This window comes from Pipistrellus hanaki (assembly GCF_964339955.1).
Source record: "Pipistrellus hanaki genome assembly, chromosome: 2".
NCBI classification, from domain to species: domain Eukaryota; kingdom Metazoa; phylum Chordata; class Mammalia; order Chiroptera; family Vespertilionidae; genus Pipistrellus; species Pipistrellus hanaki.
In genome coordinates this window covers 114822345-114829906 of record NC_140504.1, presented here as the reverse complement: position 1 = coordinate 114829906, position 7562 = coordinate 114822345, and positions in this window count along the sequence as shown.

Genomic DNA, 7562 nt, shown 5'->3' with positions numbered 1-7562 from the left:
CAAAACCTATAGAAACCTTATTAAAATTCTATTATTATTTATTTAAATTGTGCTAAAATACACATAAGATAAAATTTATCATCTTAATCATTTTTAAGTGTACGTTCACTGTCATTAGTACATTCATATTGTTGTATAACTGTCACCACCTGTATCTTCCCAAACTGATACTCTGTACCCATTAAACACTTACTCTCTATTTCCCTTCGCCCCCAGGCCTTGGCAACCTCCATTCTACTTTTTTTTTTTTTTTTAAATAAATTTTTATTGTTCATATTATTACAAGTGTTCCTTTCCCCCCCCCTTCCCACCCCACCCTCTGCCCTTTCCCCACTCCCCATTGTCCTCATCCATAGGTGCACAGTTTATGTTCAGTCTCTTCCCACATTCCCCTCTTCCCTTTTCCCCAAGAATCATCAGTTCACTCCCCTTCCATACCTCTGATTCTATTATATTCAACAGTTAATATTGTTCATCAGATTTTTTTTTTAATTTCCTTGGTTTTTAGATTCACTTGTTGATAGTTACGTATTTGTTGTTCATAATTATCTTTATTTACTTTCTCTTCTGAAAGAACCCCCTTCAGCAATTCATATAATTCTGGTTTGGTGGTGATGAACTCCTTTAGCTTTTTTTTATTAGTGAAGCTCTTTATCTGACCTTCGATTCTGAGTGATAGCTTTGCTGGGTAGAGTATTTTTGGCTGAAGGTTCTTGCTATTCATCACCTTGAATATTTCTTGCCATTCCCGTCTGGCCTGCATGGTTTCTGTTGAGAAATCAGCTGACAATCGTATAGGTGCTCCTTTATAGGTAACCACCTGCTTAGCTCTTGCTGCTTTTAATATTCTCTCTTTGTCCTTTGCTCTTGGAATCTTAATTATGATTTGTCTTGGTGTGGTCCTCTTTGGATTCCTCTTATTTGGAGTTCTGTGTGCTTCCTGGACTTGTAAGTCCAATTCTTTCCCCAGGTGGGGGAAGTTTTCTGTCACTATTTCTTTCAGTATGTTTTCGATATCTTGCTCTCTCTCATCTTCTGGGACCCCCATGATTCTGATGTTGGATCGTTTGAAGTTGTCCCAGAGGTTTCTTACATTATCTTCAATTTTCTGGATTCTCTTGCCTTCTAGCTTCTGCAGAGGAGTGTCTTCTGGCTCTTTATGTTCCAAATCTTTGACTTGATTCTTGCAATCTTCTATTCTGTTTTTAGGACTCTGTAGAATATTTTTTATTTCAGACAATGTATTCTTTATTTCTTGTTGATCCCTTAGCATTTCTTGTTGATCCCTTTTCATATCCTCATAGGTCTCATTTATTTTATCGGCCTTTTCTAGGAGTCTCTTGAAAAACCCTATAAGTGTGGTTTTGAACTCTATATCCAGTCGCTTTTTGTCCTCCATTTCTTTCGTTTGTGATCTATTTGGTTTAGGCATTTTCGCAGGCAGCTTTCCTGATGGGGGCGGAGTTTCAGGGTGGAGCCTACAGCCTTGGCTTCCGTCAGCCCCGCCCTATGCGACTCCTGAGACTCAGGGTCCTTCAGTACTTGTTGCAAGCGCCTCTGAGAGAAAGGTGCCCTCGATTTTCGCCTGCTACCAAACAGTGTAAGCTCTCCCGCAATGGGCCCGAAACTGGGGTTCAGTTCAGTTGGAAGTGGAGTTGGAGGTGGCGTTCAGAGCAGTCTGGAGCCTGTCTCCTTCCCGCCAGGGCAGTCCTACGGCACAGCCGGCCGGCCCTTCTCTGCGCGCTGTGTGCGCGCCTCTGGGACCTCCTTTCGCTGCTTCCCCGAGTACCGCCTTACAGCCCAGCTCCCTCTGGATGAGCCTGGGTCCCCAGGGTCTGGCCTAGAACGGGGGTTCAGAGCAGTTGGGGGCCCAGCACAGTCCGAATGTTTATCTCCTTCCCGCTAGGGAACGCCAGCCAGGCACTCGGCCTCCCTCCTCTCCGGCTCCGTCCTCTCCACGCGCGCGCCGCGTGTCTCCGTACCTTGGGCTTTTACAGCTCCTCCGCGCTTCCTTCTGGTTTTCTCCTTGCTTCTCGTTGTAGAATTTCCAGTCAGTTGACTTTCCTGTAGTTCTGGGTAATGTCCATTTTATATTTTAGTTGTATTTTATTGAAATTGTTGCGTGCGGCTGCGGCTAGGTGCCTACCCGAGCAGCCATCTTGGATTCTCCTCCAGTTTTCCATTCTACTTTTGTCTCTTTGATTTTACTACTCTAGAAATCTCATGTAAGTGAAAAGAAATTGAGGCTAAGAAGAGAATAAACTTTTCATCCACAAAATCAAAATTTCTGTTCTGTTAAGGTACAGTAACAAAGTCTCCAGAGCTCCTCCCAGGCAATCAGCTTTTCTTTTGATCATCTGGGTGAGTCGCCATTCCTGAGGGGGTGGGAATCAAGATAAATCAGTTTGAAAATTTCTGAGCAAGTTTTGTGCCCTTGTCTCAAGGGATTTAAATCAATGTACTTGGTTATGAGCTGACCTGGCCCTGAGGTGGGCCTGTGTCTGGCAGTTGGAGTGATCCCCCACTCCACACAGTGAACTTTCATTCTCTCCCTCCTTCTGTTAGTTTCCCTTCAGCCTTTACCATTTTCAAGTCCCTTTCTGAGCCTTAACCTGGGTTCTCCAACCAGTTCCTGCCCACTGTCAGCTCCCAGGTTGCCCCATTTCCTGCCTCTCACTCCTTCTGGTCTCTGCAACCTGACTTACCCCTGGCTTCCAATGCTCTTGTTAAGCCTGCCATTGCTTCCTGGTAGTAACAAACTCCTTTAGCTTTTCTTGTTTGGGAAACTCTTTATTTCTCCTTCAATATTAAACAATAGCCATGTTGGATACAGCAGTCTTGGTTGTAGGTCTTTTCTTTTATCACTTTGAATATTTCATGCCAATCTCAATAGCTTCCTATTCAATAGGCTTCTTCTGGGCTGAATTGTGTAATTCTTGCCACCCTCCTACCCAGTGTCCTAATTCATGTGTTAAAGTCCTACTCACCAGTACCTCAGAACATCACTATATTTGGAGACATAGCATTTAAAGAGGTGATTAAGATACAATGTGGCCGAAACAGGTTTGGCTCAGTGGATAGAGCATTGGCCTGTGGACTGAAAGGTCCCAGGTTGATTCCTGTCAAGGGCATGTACGTTGGTTGTGGGCACATCCCCAGTAGGGGGTGTGCAAGAAGCAGCTGATCGATGTTTCTCTCTCATCAATGTTTCTAGTTCTCTATCCCTCTCCCTTCCTCTCTGTAAAATATCAATAAAATATATTAAAAAAAAAGATAAAATGTGGTTATTGGAGTGGGTCCTAATATGACTGATGTCCTTATAAGAAGAAGAGATTAGTACACAGCACATACAGAGAAAAGACCATATAAGGATGCAGGGTGGTCATCTAACAGTCACGGAGAGAGGTCTCAGAAGGAACTAGTCATGCAAAACCTGAATATTGGGCTTCAGCCTCCGGAGCTATCCTAATATACAAAAAGCCAGAGTCCATAATGTCCAAAACAACCGAAGGCTCAACCCACCAAAAGTCAGTCCTGCAGTCAGTCCTGCAGCCACAGCAACCCAGCACTGACTGCTGCTGGTGCAGGTGTGGTGACCCATCACTGACTGCCAAGGGGGCTGCAGGTCAGGCCCAGAGAGAGGCCTGAAGAGAGCGGCAGGGTCTGATCTGCAGCCTCTGTGGCAGCTGTTGATCAGCTGCTACCTCTCTCTTTCTCTCCAGACTTGGCCGCAGCTGTGCCTCTGTTTCTCTCCAGGCCTCCACGGGGGCTGCTGATCAGTCTCACCTCTCTAAGTAGGCCTGGAGATGCTGACTGGCATAGAAACTGACCAATCAGAACCAAATCTGGGTGAACTGTGAGGAGCCAATGGCTGTCTAGGAGGCAGAGCTATTGACACTGGCCTAGAAACTGAACAATCACCAAATTGGCCAGCAGGGGAGGGCAATTGGGGGCGAGATCAGGCCTACAGGGAGGGCAGTTTGGGATGAGATCAGCCAGCAGGGGAGGGCTGTTAGGAGTGATTAGGCAGGCAGAGGGATTAGAAACAATTAGGCAGGAAGGCAGAGGCAGTTAGGTGCAACCAGACTGGCAGGCAGGCAGATGAGTGGTTAAGAGCCAGTGGTCCCAGATTGTGAAAGGGATGTGCGACTGCTGGTTTCCCTATGGGATTGGGCCTAAATCAGCAGTTGAACATCCCCCAAGGGGTCCCTGGTTGTAGAGGGTGCAGGTTGGGCTGGGGGAACCCCCCTCCATGCACAAATTTCATGCACCGAGCCACTAGTCCTATATAATAAAAGCTTAATATGCTAAGTGTCTGGTCATCTAGTTGGCCATTCAACCAATCAAAGCATAATATGCTAATGATATGCTAAGGCCACTCAACTGCTTACTATGACATGCACTGACCACCAGGGGGCAGATGCTATGACCAGTAGGTTAGCTTGCTGTTGGGGTCTGGCTGATTGGGACTGAGTTAGACAAGCTGGACATGCCCTGGAGCCCTCCTGCAGTCCCTTCCCAGCTGGTCAATCTCTCATGTCCCTACCTAGCTCCAATCATGCACTAGTGGGGTCCCGAGGCCTGACCTGTGCCCTCTCGCAATTTGGGACTCCTCAGGGGATGTCAGAGAGCCAGTTTTGGCCCAACGGCAGAAGGGTCAGTTACTATAGCAGGCACTGACCATCAGGGGGCGGAAGCTCAACCCAGGAGCTGCAGCCGCTGGCTATTGTGCTCCCACAGAGGGAGCGTCACTCAGCCAGAATCTGGGCTCATGGCTGGCAAGCACAGCGGCAGTGGCGGGAGCCTCTTTCACCCTTGTAGCAGCGCTACAGATATCCAACTGATGGCTTAGGGAGCGGGAGTAAGCCATCAGTTGGACATCAAGGGCTCCTTGACTGCAAGAGGGTGCACGTTAGGCTGAGGGACACCCCCCTCCAGGTGCACAAATTTCATGCACTGGGCCTCTAGTGAGAATATAAATGTCTATTGTTTAAGCTGCCCAGTCTGTGGTCCTTGTTACAGCAACCCCAAGTAACTAATACAAGGCCCTTTATGGTCCTTATCTTATTTGTCACTCCCCGGGCACCACACTCTGCTGGTCCCTGATAGGCCATTGTTCCTCCTGAAGCCCCAGCATGGCTCCTCTTCCTCTGTGTGCCCTGAGGTGCTGGTGTTCTCAGGTGACCACCTCCTCCCTCCCACATGCATTCCCTGAATCTCTCTCATATTCCCCTGACACTCACACATCTCCAGTCTTCCTGAACAAATAATTTTCAGTAACCACCAGAGGTTTGCCCCAATGACAGCGACCGGCACTCTTCGTTGGTCTGGCACCCCTGCTCACCTGCTCCACCATCCCACTGCAGCTGATGCCTGTAATGTTCTGTGTTTTGTTGCCTGCTGCCCAATCCCACCATGTTCTGAGTGCGCCCCCTGGTGGTCAGCACACATCATAGCTACCGGTTGTTCAGTTGTTCTGCCATTCCGTCTATTTGCATAGGGGTTTTATTATATACATATGATATATATATATTTTAATCCTTACCTGAGGATGTGTTTTTATTGATTTTTGGAGAGAGAGATGGAGAGAGATTGGTTGCCTCCCATACTCACCCTTATCTGAGATTAAACTCAAAATCTAGGTATTTGCCCGGCTGGAAATCAACTCTCAACCTTTTGGTGCATTGGATGATGCTCCAACCAACTGAGCCACCTAACCAGGGCCTACTCAGTAGGTATTCTGATATTAGCATAGCTAGGGCAAGTTTTTTGTTTTGTTTTGTTAGTATTTTCACACTATATATTTTCTACATTTTTACTTTCAACTTCATATATTTTTGTAAAGAGCATATATGTATACCTACATCTTTTCATACAAGCATTTAGTCCATTTACACTTAATGTTTTTATTACTATTTTGATCTAAAATTTGCCATGTTAATTATGTATTTATTATCAATCCCTTTTTGTTCCTTTTTTTTCTTATTTTGAATCAATTAAGTACTTTTCTATTTTCTCCCTATATTAGTTTAGAAGATATATGATTCTTTTGTAAACAAAATTAAGATATAATTCAAATGCCATAAAATTAACTACTTTAAAGCATATGTTTAATGGTTTTTAGTATATTCCCTATGTTGCACAAACATCACCATCAATTCCAGAACATTTTTATCAACTCAAAACAAAATCCTGTACTTGTTAGCAGTCAGTCACTCAACCCCCACCCCTCACTACTGGCAACTACTAATCTACTTTCTTCTTCATTTTTAAAATATATTGTTATTGATTTTGGAGAGAAAGGGAGAGGGAAAGAGAAATAGAAACATCAATGATGAGAGAATTATTGATCAGTTGCCTCCTACACTGGGGATTGAGCCCACAATCTGGGCATGTGCCCTGGCCAGGAATTGAACCATGATCCTAATCACTGAGCTATGCTGGCCAGGCTACTTTCTGTTTATATGGATTTGCTTATTCTGAACATTTCATACAAATGGAATGACATAGTATGTGGTTTTTGTGGCTTTTTCCACTTAGTATAATGTTTTCAAGGTAGAACCATATCATATTGCTTATCAGTACTTCATTCCTGCCCAATTGGCATGATTTTGTGATTGAGTGTCAACCAGGAAGCCACAGTTTGATTCCTGGTCAGGGCACATGCTGCAGGTGCAGCTTCAACCCCCAGTGTGGGGACGTTCAGCCGATTGGTGATTCTCTCTCATCACTGATGTTTCTCTCTCTCTCTCTCTCTCTCTCTCTCTCTCTCTCTCTCTCTCTCTCTCTCTCTCTCTCTCTCTCTCCCCTCTGAAATCAATAAAGATATATTTTAAAAATACTTCATTCATTTTTATTGCCAAATAACATTCTATTTTATGGATCTACTGTATTTGTTTATCCATTCATCAATTTGGACATTTTGGTTGTTTGCATTTTTTTTACTATTATGTATAATAATGCTATAATATTTGTGTACAAGTGCTTTTTTGAATACTTGTTTTCCATCTTCTTGGGTATATAACTAGGAATGGAATTTCTTGGGTATATGTTTATAACTTTTTTGGAATTGCAAGCTGTTTTCCACAGTGGCTGAACCAATTTACATTCCTACCAGCAATGTAGGAGGATTTCAGTTTTTCCACATTTTCATAAGCATCTGTTATTTTCCATCACAATCATCCTGGTTTTGTGAAATGGTATCTTATTGTGGCTTTGATTTTCATTTCCCAATTATTAATGATATTGAGCATCTTACGTACTTATGTTCATTTGTATATCTTTTGAGAAATGTTTATTCAAGTTCTTTGCTGATTTTTAAATTAGGTCGTCTTTTTATTATTGCGTTGTAAGCGTTCTTTATATATGCTGGACACTAGACTTTTATCAAATATATAATTTGTAAATACTTCCTCCAAATTAATTAAATCTTCATCTGAAGACATGTTTTTATTGATTTTAGAGAGAGAGGAAGAGAGAGGGGGCGAGAGAAAAACATCCATGGTTGTCTCCCAACTGGGGATCCAACCAGAAACTTGGGAATGTGCCCTGACCGGGTATCA